Here is an 18743-nt window from a genome sequence, read left to right as displayed (position 1 = left end):
CTCTCCCCTACTGCTTCAATTACTGTGGCTCCTATTCTGCCAACAGCTCCTTCCCGGGAGAACACTACCACAATCCCCCCACTACAACCTGCCCCTGTACCCCTCCCCAGGCAACTGCCTCCGGTACCAACTGTCAGGAGGTCGAAGCCATCTACTTCGGCTAGCTCATCTGGACAGGAGAGACCACCTAATGAAACAGCTAACTGCCCAAACCGGTCAGTTAGCACCCTTAACCGGCGAAAAGCAGTCAACCTGCCCCCTGAGGCGGCGGCCTACACTGTGATTCTGATGGGGGTTCCGGAGCTTTCCAGCAACGTGGTGGAATCCTATGATTCCCTACGCAACAAAGTAATCAGCTGGCTAAATGTCCAAAGGCCCCTACCACCAAACCTAAGAGGAGAAGTACTTATGGTTAGAAGGGTCCCATGGGTTGGGTACACTGTCAAGAAATATGTGGGGGATTGTATAATTGTAAGCTTTAAGAGTCCACAGGTTGCTACGTACATTTGTAATTGGCTTGGGAGTTCAGGAAACACATCCATAGAATTGGTCCCCCTGTCGTTCTTCTATCCTAATGTACGAGATCTGACTATGAGGAGGGACGATGGTTGGACAAGGGTGGGATTTGCTGTTGATGGGTCAAGATATAGGCTCACCCGCAATGATATCCCCGTTCATGGCAACTATGTACACCCCAATAGATTCAGTTGCCTTGATCAGGTTGACTGACTCCATGAGGGTGCATCTTACGGGTACACTCAGAGTATCGTTGGTGAAACTGTAGGACAGGGGACAGGGAGACATGAAATTGATACCACCACTTGAGACCCTGATGCATCCCCCCGGGAGAGCTTAATTTCTATCAGCTCCCGGGGCCGAGTAAATAACTTACTTCCGAGTCCACCTGGTCCTAGTTTAGCATCCGTAGCCCCACCTATTTTGGGAACAACACTGCAAGGGCCCGAAGTTGCACCGTCGGGTACCGCTCCTGAGATGATCAGGGGGTTGGTATCAAAGACTCCAGTAGGAATCATGAAGGTCCTCTCCTGGAATGTGGCGGGTATTGCCAATAAAATAGATACAAATGATTGGGATTCCTTAGTAGGCAGCAGTGACATCTGTCTCTTCCAAGAGACCTGGGCCAGGGAACCCCCGCGTAGAGCAGGTTATGCAATCTTTGAAATTAAACCTAAGTGGAGTGGTAAAGGGAGGCCTTCGGGTGGTCTGGCAGTCTGGGTGGCCAGTCATATTGGGTGTATTGCGGAGAATGTACCTACTTTTTCGGAGGACATACAATGTGTTCTACTTAAATGGCCCAATATCTTCAATCTGGCAATCATTAATGTGTACACTCGCCCAGTTAGCGCGTCCATGGAATCATCTACACTCGACGATCTTTCGTCATTCCTGGGTCAACTCCCCATCGACTTTAAGATAGTGATGGGTGGCGATTTTAATTGTCACTTTGAACCCTTGGAAGGTTTGAAGGAGGGTGCCCTAACTGCTGAAGATGATTACTGGGGTGTCCCGCCATGCCAATCCCCTCATCCTAAATCTTGGTCCCCTCTTGCAGTGCAAATTATGTCCCTGACCCTGAATTTTGCTCTAAGGGCTTGTAATGGGCGCACCCCATCTGACACCCCTTCATCGTGTACCTTCAATAGGAAGGACCACGAATCGCGCCTGGACTACATTTTTGTAGATACAGGCCTGTGGTCTAAGGTTTAGGATTTTAGGGTCATTGAAAGAACAGATAGTGACCACAACGCACTTTCATTAGACATGGTTCACCCCGCACCTGCTGCTGGGCCTCTATCCACCGATCCCAGTGAAGACCCAGGGAATCTGGTTCTTAGCTCCAACAGACGAAGGGTAAGATGGGGGAAACTGGTAAACTCAAAAGAGAGTATAAGCAAAATCTATGAACGAGCGCTCCCCAAGCTGGATGAAATGGACAGACTGATCAACCAGCCTAGACCCCCAGATTTTAACGAGAAATTAGCCCAAATCCATACAGATTTAGTGGGAACCCTAGGAGAGGTTTTCTATCCGGTGGTGGTGCCAAGGAAGAAAAAGACTCGAACCTCAACCTGGTATATTTCCTCCTGTAAAAAGATAAAGACAGAGCTAATTGCCACAATAAAATCAGGTACTAATAAGGGTAACATAGCTGAGCTTAGGCGGAAATACAGGGAAGCCATGGCACAAGCAAAGTCTGATTGGGACTGGAATAGATGGCAGGACCTCTCCCTAGCACTAGAAGTGAGGGATTCTAGAACATTTTGGTCTTTTGGTTAACACCGGCTCAGGAGAACCAAAAACTGCAGTGGAGCCAAACATAGCAGCTTCTGTCTGGGAAGCTCATTTTAGCAAATTGTACCAAGATACCCCTGAATTTGCTAATGATGTGGCCACTGATGGCTTACATGACCCTGTAGTTGGACTAGAATTTACTCTGGGCGAGGTAGTTAGTGCAATAGGGAGACTGGCATTGGGGAAGGCCCCGGGACTTGACAGACTGCCTGGCGATCTTTTCAAACACCAACCAGAGATCTGGGGCCTGTACCTCCTAATCCTTTTTAATTCCATTGCGGGAAGTATGGAGATCCCCTGTACTTGGCTGGGGGCAGAGATAGTACCTATCTTTAAAAAGGGCTCTCCTCTGCTCCCAGTCAACTACAGGCTGATCAGCCTTATAGACGTCCCCCAAAAATTATTCTCTCGCCTTCTCCTGGACCACCTTCTAGACTGGATGGAGGAGAATGAGATCCTGAGTCCCCTCTAGGCGGGCTTCAGGAAAAACACGTCCACCATGGATCAGATTTTCCGCCTCGTTCTCCTCTATTGGAAAACTGTGAGGATCGAGGGGGGGGAGGCTGTACATGGTGTTCGTGGACCTGAGGTCCGCCTTTGATCTGGTTCCCCGCAAGAAACTATGGGAGGTCCTAAAGGAGCTGGGTGTTCCTATCCATCTACTACATGCCATAATTAGGCTCCATGACAACAGCTTTGCTCAGGTTAGGTGTGGGAGGGATGGAGCGCTGTCATCTAGGTTCCCAGTTCTTAGAGGGGTAAGACAGGGTTGCGTTCTGGCTCCAACCCTGTTTTGCCTCTTCATTAACAGGGTCATATCCCATCTTGACAATGTCAGGGACAATGACGCTCCCCTGTTGGCAGGCAGGAGGGTACCGGCTATCATGTTTGCCGACGACACCCTCCTGCTTTCCAAATCCCCGATGGGGATCCAACGGATATTAGATGGGTTTGGTGTTTTCTGTAGGCAACACGGTCTAGAGATCAATACAGAAAAAAACAAATTCATGATATTCAACCCCTCCCCCAAAAGCAGACCTAATCCAACACTGGGCTCAGCGAGTCTGGAAAGGGTAAAAACGTTCCAGTACCTGGGGGTAACCCTACATGAGAACTTATCCTGGGACCCTCAGATAGCCAGATGCCGGTTAAAGTTGTCTCAATTGTCGGGGGCAATATTGAAGGTTGCAAACACATCTACCTTCAAACCCATTAGCCCGGCCGTAGAGATGTATAAAACACAAGCCAAAGCGGCCGCATCCTACGGTAGTGAGTTATGGGGGCACAAAGCTGGGACAGAACTTGTTAGAGTAGAAAATAACTTCCTCAGACGTCTCCTGGCACTCCCCCGTGGCACACCCTCGCTTCCCTTAAGACTAGATGTGGGTCTCCCCTCGATAGGCGAGGATCTGGAACTAAAACCGCTAAGATTCTGGCACAGGCTCTGGACCACCGGCGAGCTTGCACATTATAGGCAAGACCTTATCCATGTAATAAATCTGAACCAGCGTGACAGAATCTCCTGTTTGGCCTTTATAAAGAGAGAACTGTACCGTCTGAGACTCCCTGAGTTATGTAAGTTTCCTGAACAAGGTTGTCAAAGGTTCCCCCGCAAAAAACTGGTTGAAATATACAAGGAGAATAGTCTACTTTCTCTGGTGTGTGCACCCAATAATGGCATTTTAACTGAACAATTCTTGTATTCCAAAAAATCTTATCAATTTGAAGGTTTTATGGACATCATTTTCCCCATTCTAGCAAGAAAATTGTTCATCCAATGGAGGTTAGGCACCCTGCCCATCAAAACCTTTACTTGTAAATGGACAATGAGGGATGACAAAATCTGTCCAGGGTGCAGTAATCACGATGAGGAGGAAATTCACGTTTTGTTTTTTTGCCCAGCCTACAATAGACCAAGGAAATATTGGCTAGTGCCATTATGCAGGAACTTGGGCATAAGGAACTATTTACACTCATACAGAATACTGAAAACAAGCACCCTGCCCCACATAGTCTTTGCAGTTGCCAAGTTTATAATGGCTATGTGGCAGATAAGGAGAAAATTAGCAAAAGACTGAACACTGATATGAACTGTAATGTTAACTCCTACCCATGTTCAGACTCCCCAAGGAAATGAATTCGTATGAAATGTACTTTGGCATGTTTTTATTGTATGTGGATGTCTTTTAAATGTCGAATGTTTTTATTGTATCTTTTATGGTCTGAAAGGCCGAAATAAAGAATTTTTGGATTGGATTGGATTGAATATCTGATCGGAGATCATAATTTATTGCACAATTTTGTCAAGAACGGTACTCTGCCATTAAGATGCTCCGGCTTTATCCACAAGTTATCATCCTCATTTTGATGGACAGACTGAGTGTGTAAATCAGACTCTAAAACAGTATTTAAGGTGTTATTTTTGAATACCAGTGCTTCTTGGATAGATTGTTGAATTGGCTATAACAATGCTCAGCATAGGTCCACAGGGTTTTCAGCTTGCTTTGGGAGTCGTGTAGCACCTATATTGCTAACAATTGACACTCCCAAAAATTCACAAGTATCAGCTTTAGGAGAAAAGATTCAGAGAATGCAAGATTTTTTCTTGCAGATAAAGAAGAAACTTAGAAAAAGTCAAGAGTACCTGCAGGAAACAAGCTGACAAGTAAAAAGGACCAGATAGAGTGTGGATCTCCACATGGCATTTTCATGTTAAAAAATGTGAGAAATGTCATCTTCGATACATTGGTCCGTATGAACTACCTAAAATAATTGCTGCAGTCAATTATCGACCAGCAATGTGTTCTGCATTGAATGACATCCTGTTTTCCACACTTCCATATTAAAACCAGTCATTACTCCAGTTCACAACAAACTTCCTCCTGTTTTGGTACAAGAGGTACCCCAGTTTGAAGAAGCCGAAATATTTTACTCCAAGATAAAAAAGGGAAAATTATGGTATCTAACATATCGGCTGGGAAATGGACCGAAGAATATTCTTGGAAACCAGCTTAGATGGCCCTTGCTTAGTAATAGATTTCAGTCTTTATCTGTCACTACAAGGCCAATTTGAGCAGGCAGAAGGATGGAACGCTGCCAGGAAATGTAATTGTGTGATTGACCATAAATGTATGTTTTTTGCATTACATACACATGTATGGCATATTATGTAGATAACATATTTGTATGTGAGTGAATATGAGTTTATGCTTCTTTGTATGATAATGCATATATGTTGGAGTATCAAAATATTCTGTACTTATGCATATTATTTTTACTCCCTTTTATTATGTTATAATAATATATTTAGATTTTTAAAAAACAAAAATGTCACTTCATGTATATTCAAATATGACCAAATATGTATGTCTAGGTATGTAGATGAGGTTGTCTATATACGTGTGTGTATATATATGGATTATTTATTTATTTTAATTTCTTTTATAGCGCAGGAATCAATCCCGTAAGGGTATCTCCGCGCTTTGCCAGCTATAGAGTTATCAGGTAGAGCATCCTGGGAAGTTATATGGACAGAAATGCTTCTTGGTAGAGAAGGGTTTTTAAAGTCTTTCTGAAGGACAAGTAATTGGTGGTTGTTCTTAGGTCGATGGGAAGTTTGTTCCACAGGGCAGGGCCAACTGAGGAAAAGGCTCGGTCTCCTTGTCTAGATTTCTTTGTAGCAGGGGGTTTTAAAAGGGCTTGGTTGCTTGAGCGGAGAGACCTACTGGGCTGATACAATTCCAGGGATTGAGATAGATATTTAGGACTTGTTCCATACAGGCATTTATGAACCGTGCAGCAGATTTTAAAGTTGATGCGCTGCCGTATGGGAAGCCAATGCAGTTCTTTCAGCAAGGGCTTAGAGGGAGTCCTGGCAGGTGCACCCATGACCAGTCTTGCTGCCGTATTCTGGACTACCTGCAAACGACCTACTGCATCTGCATTTGCTAATGTCAGCAGGCCGTTACGCAGGCGACTGGTTACCAAGGCCTGTACAAGTGTCTTTCTATAGGTGGCAGGGAGATATGGGAAGACACGCCTAAGTAGGCCAATGGTGTGGAAACACAACCCTGCGATGTAGTTGGTGTGTTCCTTCAGGGTCAGCTTTTGGTACAACTTCACCCCAAGGTTTTTTACATGGGGTTTGGATGCAGGTACTGGGCCGAGGTCTATTGGCCACCAGTCAGGGGACCAGAGGATACTTGGTTTGCCAAAGAGCATGACCTCTGTTTTTGTTACATTGCATTGGAGGCAGTTCATCGCCATCCAGTGTGACACCGCCCTCATACCCTCAGCAAAGTTCTCCTTGACTTTGGGGCCAAGGGAACTGAAAGGGTAGAGGAGCTGGGTGTCATCAGCGTAGGAAACCGGTATGAACCCATATTTCCGCACAATCTCAGCAAGGGGGGCCACATAAACATTGAACAATGTAGGGCTAAGGCATGAGCCCTGTGGCACCCCCTTCGTGAGCACCCTTGAGATGGAACGAAAGGGGCCCAGGCTGATGGATTGCGATCTCCCGGAGAGGAAACTCTCCAACCATGATAATGCTAAGCCTCCAATTCCTACTCCCTGCAAACGGCTGAGAAGGATGTTATGGGACACGGTATCAAAGGCTGCGGACAGGTCCAACAGCACTAGAATCATGGAGCCACCTCTATCTTGTGACATTTTGATCTGATCTGTCACAGAGAGAAGGGCCGATTCAGTGCTGTGGTTGGGCCTGAACCCAGATTGAGATTGGTCCAGGCCCCCTGTCGCCTCGATAAAGCTGGAAAGGGTGGTGTTAACGTGTTTCTCTGCCAGTTTGCTGATGAAAGGAAGGAGAGAAATCGGGCGGAGGTTGGAGAGTTCTGACCAGGGCAAGGTGGAATTTTTACGTATGGGGTTCACTACCGCTTCCTTCCAGGCTAGTGGAAGTTGACCCTCGGCAAAGGAGAGATTGAGCAGTTTCTGAATAGGAGGACCTAATATCTTGTTTAATGGGGAGATGAGTTTGGCGGGTATCAGGTCAGTAGGAGAACCAGTCTTTATTTGGTTGATGAGTGTGGTTAGGTCCTTAGTGGTTATTTCTGGGATGACCTGAAGAGTTTTTCCAGAGGTCAGCAACGGGGAAATTTCAGGGACCTCAGTTTCCAAGGTATCTGAGACTACAGTGATTTTTTTGTATATCCCTTCTATTTTGTCCTCAAAGAACTGGGATATTTCGTCACATAGAGCTTGGGTGAAGGTGTCTGGGCTCTCACACACTTCAGGGTTGGTGAAGGTCTGAATGATTTTAAATAGCTCTCTTGTAGAGTTGCCCGCCTCTGCAATTTGAGTGGTGAGGCTTGTTTTTCTTGCTTTTTTTATATTTTTGTAATAGGAGGTCATAGCCTCCAGGTATCGGCTCTTATCTTCCCCGTTGCCTGTCCGTCTCCAAAGTTTTTCCAATTTTCTGCATCCCTGCTTTTCTGTTTTAAGGGCCTCAGTGTACCATGCTTCCCTTTTAGCTATGGTGGTTTTTTTTACATTTTTCTGAGGGGCCAGAGTATCAATAGCTGTCATCAGTGTGGAATTAAACTTGGAGAGAGCAGTGTCGATGTTATCAGAATTGGAGAGTATAGGCTGTTCCCATGTTTGAGTAAGCTTAGCAAGAGTAATTTTATGCCATGGTCTGCGTTTAGTGGAGTGAGTGGCCGGGCGGTTTATGGAGTTGGATAAGTGTGGTATAGAGAAATCTATCATTTTATGGTCAGACCAATTAATATGCTTGGAGGAATGGCAGTAGACGTTGGGTTGGGTAGTAAGGATCAGGTCCAGGGTGTGACCACCCGAGTGAGTGGGACCACTATTTCTTGGGTGAAGCCCTAACAGGGCAAGGTCTGCCAGAAATACATTAGTATCCGGATGATCATCAGTGTCAATATGAAAATTAAAATCTCCAAGTAAAATGAAGTTCCCGTTAGCTTTCATGTGGGGGGCTAACAGTTCAGTAAGGGCAAGGGAGAACCCAGCATTGGGTCCAGGTGGGCGATAGACTAGACTTATACTTCCTATACTTCCGTTTACAAGGATAGTTTTATATATATATATATATATATATATATATATATATATATATATATATATATATATATATTCACTGAAAAAACCATAGGTTATAGACCATATATAGTTAGGAATTCGCATTTACAAAACCTTATTTTACTCACACAAAACCATTGAAATTCCATATATAGTTAGTTGCACTAACTATATATCGCGCACCCGCAATCCACTGCTGATGATGTCACATATTACATCATTCATGACATGGTCAGTGACATCACTGATGACATCACTGATGACATCTCAAATGACATCACTGATGACATCTCAAATGACATCACTGATGACATCACTGATGACATCTCATTTGACATTACTGATCACATCACTGATGATATCATTCATGTGATAATACGATGAACCTCTTCAGACTCTAATATAACCTTAGATACAATCAGTGTAAACAGACACTCACAGACTGTCACTCATCCATGGAGTTACTCACACACCTAGTCAGTCAATCAAAGAATCAATCACACCTCCATTTCCTCAACTATACAGTTATACAAACTTTACTTATTCAAACATATACTAACACATATTAACTCTCTTATACAATCCCTGATACAAGTTCACAATGATCCATACAGCCACTCACACATTCACTGGCTCTTATGCACAGTTATTTATATATGTCAACTCTCACATGTACTGTGTTTTACATATGTACTTACTTTGACATGTAGCACTGAGATATCCATTCACTCACCAATACACTCATGCACACAGTCAACCGCCCATACAGCTGTTTCCACATGCACTTTTGAAACCATACATCTAGTGAATCAACTGCTCACACATCTATGCACAGAGTCATACACCTCCCAGCCACCCACACACACACTCAGTATCCCATACAAATACTTGGGCAACCAATCAATAACCCATATAGTTACTCATATAGCTACTTATCAACACATGCAACAGTTTACAGAACAACAGACATAATGATGCACAAATTAAGACAGTTTAGTCACTAACCCATGCACTCAGTGAGACACATTTAATCACTCACTCATACAGTCAGTCATGCACCTACTAAATCCTTCATCCAGACACTTATACATCCACTCATTCTTCAATATGTAAGACATATTTTAACTTTACAGAAACATACAGTCACTGGATGTTGTCATCAGTGATGTCATCAGTGATGTCATTTGAGATGTCATCATTGATGTCATCAGTGATGTCACTGACCATGTCATGAATGATGTAATATGTGACATCATCAGCAGTGGATTGCGGGTGCGCGATATATAGTTAGTGCAACTAACTATATATGGAATTTCAATGGTTTTGTGTGAGTAAAATAAGGTTTTGTAAATGCGAATTCCTAACTATATATGGTCTATAACCTACGGTTTTTTCAGTGAATTTTCAAGGTTTTGTAAATGCTAATTCCTAACTATATATGGTCTATAGCCTATGGTTTTTTCAGTGAATATATATATATACATACATATATAAACATATATCATCTGTATATCTACATATAAATACAAACATAAATGCATGCATACATATACTTATATGCATTTTAGGGTTGTTAGGGCGTTTTCGTGTGTATTATGTTGCTTTTTTAGGGCTTTTGGGTCAATTAAGTAGGGTTCCCGGAGCCTAGGGCTGAGGGGCCGGTTCAGTTTCGTGCGTATTGGTGTTGGCAAGTTTTTGAGGGATTTTGGCGGTTTTTGGTCGAGATTTGGCCGTTTTATGGCTTTTTTTTGTGTTTGCGGGGGGCGCGTATTCGGGTTGAAATTCGTCCCCGTTCCAGTGGATGGATTGGGCTGATTTTTGGTGAGATGTTAGCGAATCGCTGGAACTAGTGTCCAGCCAAGTTTGAAGCGGATCGGAGCAGTGGAAGTGCTTTAAAGAGCAATTTTTGTGCAGAGTAGCGAATTGTCATGTTATTCAATGGGAGTTTTTGGTGCGCATGGAGAAGGTGAATTTGGGGTGTTCCAGTTGCGCTAGAGGGACGGGGCTTGGGTGAGCTGTAGGGAGAGTGGATCGGCAGGTGTGCCGAATTTTGGGGATTTGTTGGCCGAAGGGAAGGGTGTGCTTGGGCAAAGTCGATTTGGTGAAAACGGTGCGTTATTTACATGAAAGTTGAAAAAACACTAATAAAAGCAAAGCTAAAAAGCCACCTCATTACAAACAGAATGGCTTTAACTTAAATGAGGGCGAGATCTATTGCATTTTCAATGCTTGTTTACTTTGGTTCCATCAAGAAGGCATTCAGATGTGTCACACATTTGCCATAAATTCTGAATGTTAGCACTCTAGTTGCACATTAGATCACTGTAGTAAAGCTACTGCTCACCAGGGACGTCTGCTGCTGGTATTCAAAGTGCATGTTTCAGTCTGCATGTCAGAATTTTTTTAATGAAATAGAAGAGGATTTGAGAAGTCACTCAAAATGATCCCTAATTTTTCTTTCTGAAGCACTAATCATACTTTCTATGGCAAAATTAACCCCCTCATGTTGTTCCTTTTTAAATTGAGTGTTTTCAGACTTACCACTTCATTCCAATCAAGATGGCTTCTGGTGTGCCATACTTTTGTCATAAGTAAGACTGTTAGCGCTCTAGTTGTTCTTTAGAACACTCTGGGACATTCTGTCATTGGGCTATACTTGGGGTACATCTGGGTGATATTTGGGCTACATTTAGGCTCTTTTGTCTCTGGTGGCCATCTTGCGAGACTATGTCAGAATTTTTTAATGAAATTGAAGAGGGTTTGAGAAGTCACTCAAAATGTGCCCTAATTTTTCTTTCTGCAGCACTAATCATAATTCATATGGCAAAATATACCCCCTCATTTTGTTCCTTTTTAAATTAAATGTTTTAAGAGTTACCACTTTATTCCAATCAAGATGGCTTCAGGTGTGCCATACCTTTGTAATAAGTAGGACTGTTAGCGCTCTAGTTGTTCTTTAGAACACTCTGGGACATTCTGTCATTGGGCTATACTTGGGCTACATCTGGGTGATATTTGGGCAACATTTGGGCTCTTTTGTCTCTGGTGGCCATTTTGGGAGACTGCATGTCAGAATTTTTTAATGAAATAGAAGAGGATTTGAAAAGTCACTCAAAATGTGCCCTAATTTTTCTTTCTGCAGCACTAATAATACCTTCTATTGCATAATATACCCCCTCATTTTGTTCCTTTTTAAATTAAATGTCTTAAGAGTTACCACTTTATTCCCATCACGATGGCTCCAGGTGTGCTATACCTTTGTAATAAGTAGGACTGTTAGCGCTCTAGTTGTTCTTTAGAACACTCTGGGACATTCTGTCATTGGGCTATACTTGGGCTACATCTGGGTGATATTTGGGCTATATTTGGGCTCTTTTGTCTCTGGTGGCCATTTTGGGAGACTGCATGTCAGAATGTTTTAATGAAATAGAAAAGGATTTGAGAAGTCACTCAAAATGTGCCCTAATTTTTCATTCTGCAGCACTAATCATACTTTCTATGGCAAAATATACCCCCTCATGTTGTTTCTTTTTAAATTAAATGTTTTAAGAGTTACCACTTTATTCCAATCAAGATGGCTTCAGGTGTGCCATACCTTTGTAATAAATAGGACTGTTAGCGCTCTAGTTGTTCTTTAGAACACTCTGGGACATTCTGTCATTGGGCTATACTTGGGCTACATCTGGGTGATATTTGGGCTACATTTGGGCTCTTTTGTCTCTGGTGGCCATTTTGGGAGACTGCATGTCAGAATGTTTTAATGAAATAGAAAAGGATTTGAGAAGTCACTCAAAATGTGCCCTAATTTTTCATTCTGCAGCACTAATCATACTTTCTATGGCAAAATATACCCCTTCATGTTGTTTCTTTTTAAATTAAATGTTTTAAGAGTTACCACTTTATTCCAATCAAGATGGCTTCAGGTGTGCCATACCTTTGTAATAAGTAGGACTGTTAGCGCTCTAGTTGTTCTTTAGAACACTCTAGGAGGCTGCAGTAGAACACAAAGGAATCAACTGACAGTCTCTGTCCTTGTTGGATGTACATGTTTTACTGAGAATGTCAGACTTCAATTTCACATGACTGAGAAAGATAATGTGAATTTACAGAAAATATGCTTTCAGTTTAGCTTATAGATCCCCTTCCAAACCACTGTGGGAAAATCATGAGATATTAGTTTTCTTTCAAACAATATTCATGATATCACAGCAGAAGGTTTTTTCACATGGTAAAATCACCTTAGAACCCACCACAATTCCTAAAACGAGTATGGTACCATCAACAAATGATTGATAATGTAACTAAAGTCCTAAAACCCTCTATTAACTACAATGTTTTTTAATGAGGTGCTATCATGTATATTGGTCCCAAGATGGCTGCCAACACTTCTTGGATGAAGTGCTGACAGCCAATCAGATCAGATGTGTGGTTAGGCTCCGCCCAGATATATATATTTTTTTGAACCTAAATTACTCAAAATCCACTGGAGCACATATATTGAGACCTAGCAAAGGCACATCAGGCTAACAGTCCCTACAATTTTGCCAAGTTTCGTGCAAATCCATTCAGCCGTTCGAGCTAAAAGTGAGGCCAACCGCCCTATGGAAATTAACATGGGAAAAATGCGTTTTGGGACCCCCCTTTTTTCTCAGCCCCCCCTTGATGAAACCCCCCCAAATTGTCAGGGGCTGCTCAGAAACAAAATGTTCCATTTTCCTGAAAATTTCAGCCAATTCCGTCCACAAACGCCAAAGTTATTAGACATAGAATTTTCAAAAATCCCATAGAGAAAAAATCCTAACTATATATACCTACTGGCGACCGCCAGTAGGTAATATATATATTACCTACTGGCGGTCGCCAGTAGGTATATATAGTTAGGATTTTTTCCCTATGGGATTTTTGAAAATTCTATGTCGAATAACTTTGGCGTTTGTGGACGGAATTGGCTGAAATTTTCAGGAAAATGGCACATTTTGTTTCTGAGCAGCCCCTGAAAATTTGGGGGGGTTTCGTCAAGGGGGGCGCCGAGAAAAAAGGGGGGTCCCAAAATGCGTTTTTAACATTGAGTTTTCCATAGGGCGGTTGGACTCACTTTTAGCTCGAACGGCTGAATGGATTTACACGAAACTTGGCAAAATTGTAGATATGGTTTGCCCGACGTGCCTTTGCTATGTCTCAATATATGTGCTCCAGTGGATTTTGAGAAATTAACGTTTTAAAAAACAGATATATCTGTGACAGCGCTCCGGTTAGTGCTCCGGTTCGCGTACCTGACGCGTAACGGAACTTCGCGAAGCGAAGCTGATTGGCTCTCCGGTGTCTGTAAACATTCTAAACAGTCCGGAGCGGCCGCCATCTTGTGTCTCGGTAGGATCGAGACACAAGAGGTGCCAAAAACAAAGGGGGAAATGAGCATAAGGGGGCAGAGTACATCCTCCCTGACCCCCTAGGTTTGAACAGGGGGCTTTAAAAGGGCCTTGCGGGGTTAAAAAATAATAATTTTTATATCGTTTTTTTTGCGGGGGGAGCGCTCGGTACGCGCACCGGGAAGCGGTCCGGGAAGCGTAATATTGGGAAAATAGGATGAAAGAATGTTCAAATATTGTATGTTTATTGATTGTTATTTTTGTTTTTATTTATTTATTTCATTTAAGTACCAACATGTAGGTACAAATGCAGAGTCTAAAATTAAAAAAAATTGTTTCCTTTGTAGATATCTTGCAGGTTGTTTCAGAAGTTATTGAGGCATATGGAATTCATAGCGTAGTCTGTCAGGAAAGCAGAAACACAATGGAGGCAGGACATGATAAAGAGATGTTAAATACACATTGGAGATGATATAGTGGAAGAAAGGAAGTAGCTATGAGCAAACTTAAAGTTGCACAGTATATTTAAAGTCTGATTTTACATTAAAATCAATTTGCTACTAGTTTAAAAAATACATATAAAAATGAATAATGTCTCAAACAATTTTTGAATTATTATATATAAATTTATTTTTCTGATTTGTTTTCAAAATTAAAAAGAACTTCTAATAATTCTTGGTCAGATTTTGTCTCATTTTCAATTAAGAAATCCACAGCTTCAACACATTGCAGAAGTTCTATGTCCATTGATTTATCAAATAATTCTGAATCATTTTCTGTGTCTTGGTTGCATTCTGCAACAATTTCCACGTTATTTTTCTGCTCTCCTTCCATTTCTGTGCTGTAAAATGAATTAAAAAAAATATATCAGTACAGATAGGGCACTGTTGGGTTTAAGTACAGACAGGTAGTTTGGTTTTTTAAACAGTGATTTTTTCGTTGGGCAGTGTATGGTATCAGACTTGAAGTAGAAATATCAAAAAATGTATGTGATAAAGTCTAAGTCAATTCTTAATTATACAAGACAAGTCTAACTCCATCCATAACTAAAACAGAGAAGTCTATTTTATTCTATAAGTATTACAGAGGGATTGTATATAATTATCAGAAAATGTTTTCCTAATTAACTTACAGTACAGAACATACTTCAGTTTTAAAAATAACATCTTACCTTTCAAATAGAAGTTTAAGTTATCAGTTGAAATGTACTTGATATGTACTTCAAGAAGTAGTAGTCAAAATGGCTGTGTTTCTCTCTCTTTCTTTGTATATATTCAGGTACATAACCAATCAAATGTCATGAAATAATAGAAGATATTGAAAGTAGCATTTTGATTGGTTGACAATTCTAACACTTCATAAGTGTTTTGGTTAGGTAATTTACCTCAGGATATTTAATCAGGCTTACAGCATAATTTTCACAATGAAATTCCATCAAATTTGGGGAAATGGTAGGGACTGCTATGTAGTAGGGGCTATTCTATATTTGATGAAAGTGTCTGTAGTGGTTTTTCTGTAAATTTCTTTCCCACCTTTTTTTATCGAGCGCTTACCGGTGCGCTCCCCGGTACGCGAACCGGCAGCGTTACGGGAGTCCTCCATTTTGAGTATTAGTAGAATTGAGACACAAAATGGAGGACAAACAATGTTCGGCTTGGGTAGAAGGGGGCACGGTAGACAGTTTATGACCCTCGATGTTTTCTGAGGGGGGATTAGGATGCTGATATATGGAAAAATACAAAAATTACATTTTTGAAAATTTCGCTGGGGGAGCGCCCGGTACGCGCACCAGTAAGCGAACCGGGGAGCGTACTTTGGTGAAAAAAAAAAATTAGAAAAAGATAAACGTTTTGAATGATCAGAGGTAGGGTAGCTCTGAAAAGAGCTATTGTGTTCTGTGGCTAATTTAGGTACCTACAAGTAGGTTCCAATGCACACTTTTAAATAAAGGACGAATATTCTATTCCCTTCATCAGAGAAGTGCACACCATCTCTTCTGTAGGTGTGTTGAATGTTGGAACGCTAGTTATTGTTGTATATTAAACCCATTCCATAGTCTCTCATGTAAGCAGAAACAGATTTATTCACATGTTTCTGTGCTTCCTCAAATTGTGGAAAAAATTGATTGGACCACTTACATTTTTGTCTTTGACATTTATTGGAATATACCAAGGCAGTTTGGGGAAAAAAGTGTCATTTAAAAGAAGAATACATTTTACAGCTTTTGATATTTGCTATTAAAAAACCATTGAAGTTCACTGAAAAAACCATAGGTTATAGACCATATATAGTTAGTAATTAGCATTTACAAAACCTTGAAAATTCACTGAAAAAACCATAGGTTATAGACCATATATAGTTAGGGATTAGCATTTACAAAACCTTATTTTACTCGCACAAAACCATTGAAATTCCCATATATAGTTAGTTGCACTAACTATATATCGCGCACCCGCAATCCACTGCTGATGATGTCACATATTACATCATTCATGACATGGTCAGTGACATCACTGATGACATCACTGATGACATCTCAAATGACATCACTGATGACATCTCATTTGACATCACTGATTACATCACTGATGACATCACTCATGTGATAATACGATGAACCTCTTCAGACTCTAATATAACCTTACATACACTCAGTGTAAACAGACACTCACAGACTGTCACTCATCCATGGAGTTACTCACACACCTAGTCAGTCATGCAAAGAATCAATCACACCTCCATTTCCTCAACTATACAGTTATACACACCTTACTTATTCAAACATATTCTAACACATATTTACTCTCTTAAACAATCCCTGATACAAGCTCACAATGATCCATACAGCCACTCACACATTCACTGGCTCTTATCCACAGTTATTTATATATGTCAACTCTCACATGTACTGTGTTTACATATGTACTTACTTGCACATGTAGCACTGAGATATCCATTCACTCACCAACACACCCATGCACAGTCAACCGCCCATATAGCTGTTTCCACATGCACTCTTGAACTCATACACCTAATGAATCAACTGCTTACACATCTATGCACAGAGTCACACACCTCCCAGCCACCCACACACACACTCAGCCTCCCATTCAAATACTTGGGCAACCAATCAATAACCCATATAGCCACTCATATAGCTACTGATCAACACATGCAGCAGCTTACACAACAACAGACATACTGATGCACACATTCAGGCAGTTTAGTCCCTAACCCATGAATTTAGTAAGACACATTTAATCACTCACTCATACAGTCAGCCACGCACCTACTAAATCCTTCATCCAGACACTTATACATCCACTCATTCTTCAATATGTAAAACATATTTAAACTTTACAGAAACACAGTCACTGGATGATGTCATCAGTGATGTCATCAGTGATGTCAAATGAGATGTCATCAGTGATGTCATTTGAGATGTCATCAGTGATGTCATCAGTGATGTCACTGACCATGTCATGAATGATGTAATATGTGACATCATCAGCAGTGGATTGCGGGTGCGCGATATATAGTTAGTGCAACTAACTATATATGGTAAATTTCAATGGTTTTGTGCAAGTAAAATAAGGTTTTGTAAATGCTAATCCCTAACTATATATGGTCTATAACCTATGGTTTTTTCAGTGAATTTTCAAGGTTTTGTAAATGCTAATTCCTAACTATATATGGTCTATAACCTATGGTTTTTTCAGTGAATATATATATATATGCATATATATATATCAAACACAAGGACTTGACTGCATGCAATTTCCTCAGCACTCCAGCGGGAATGGAGCACCACGCAGGAAAGTTTTTATCTTCATTGCTTTATTCACCCATATTACAACATGATGCGTTTCGACCGGGTTTCCCTGGTCTTGATCGCATGACATGCCGAGACCAATCGTGATTTAAGTACACTTGCAATACAATCCACTCCCCTTGTAAAACATGGAGGTAGACGAAAGACTGCTTATCTCTTAACAAAGGTTAAATGAGCTTCCTATATGCAAATATACATTGTGTTCCGCATGAAAAAAAAAATTCCCCAAAGGTAATCGTTTTTTATATATATACATACAAATGCATATGTAAATGTCAACATATAGGACTCTCCTCATTTTTCAATATATTCTAAGCTTAACAGTGCAAATCAGCAATATCGGGCAAGTGTCCCAATAGTCTTTAGCTTTTAATCAAAAGCCAACACTTAATCCCTCAAATAAACGTATTTGTCTGTCGATATATTAAAGTGCAAAGTGCATTCTTCTAAGTCCTATTATCAGACTAAAGTGCATGTTTGAACCCAAAGTGCAAAGAAATATCAGTAAACTATTAAATTCACAGTAAACACGATAATACTTAAAAAATAGCAGAATGTGCGGATGCTCATAAAAAAAACATAATTATAAAGTGCTTATATGCAATCTTATTTCAATGCCCAACAGCAATATTTATGTCATTTTGACATTAATAAATCACGCAAATTGTGCAAATGTGCAAAATTTCTGCATGAAAAGTGCAAATCTATTTTACATAAATATGTGCAAATTGACGCTACATAAGATATCCAATCATATTGAGTTCCAATATCTACAAACTAAAACCAAGATAAAAACATATATATTTAATTGTCAATGGAAAACCAACTACCACCGGATCCCAATACTTCACAGACACCGAATAAAAACCAGTAAAACTAGACATCTAGTAAAACCAGTAAAATCCGATAAAAGTAAGGCTAAAATCCAATAAGTAATCAATTCCACATAAATAAATATATATATCTAAAAAAAATTAAATACATTATAATTTCAATATTGTAATAGCAGCAACAGTTCTCCAATTTCAAAGTTACAGAAAATTGTACAGATCTTCTCCCATGTTCAGGCCCTTTGGCATCTTTGTATCTAACCGTAAAATATATTGACTCTCTAAATGACACAGTTTTTTCTCTCTATTTCCTCCCCTTATTGATATAGGGAC

General features: G+C 40.8%; 1 protein-coding gene across 1 annotated transcript in view; it reads left to right on the top strand.

The window, feature by feature from the left end:
• The window catches only part of CFAP47 (cilia and flagella associated protein 47), a 2734468-nt gene that overhangs the window by 567055 nt on the left and 2148670 nt on the right, over positions 1-18743 (top strand). The gene's annotated exons all lie outside the window — the stretch shown is intronic.

This window comes from Lissotriton vulgaris, chromosome 8 (genome assembly GCF_964263255.1).
Source record: "Lissotriton vulgaris chromosome 8, aLisVul1.2, whole genome shotgun sequence".
Taxonomy (NCBI): domain Eukaryota; kingdom Metazoa; phylum Chordata; class Amphibia; order Caudata; family Salamandridae; genus Lissotriton; species Lissotriton vulgaris.
This window is presented reverse-complemented; position numbering and strand designations above follow the sequence as displayed.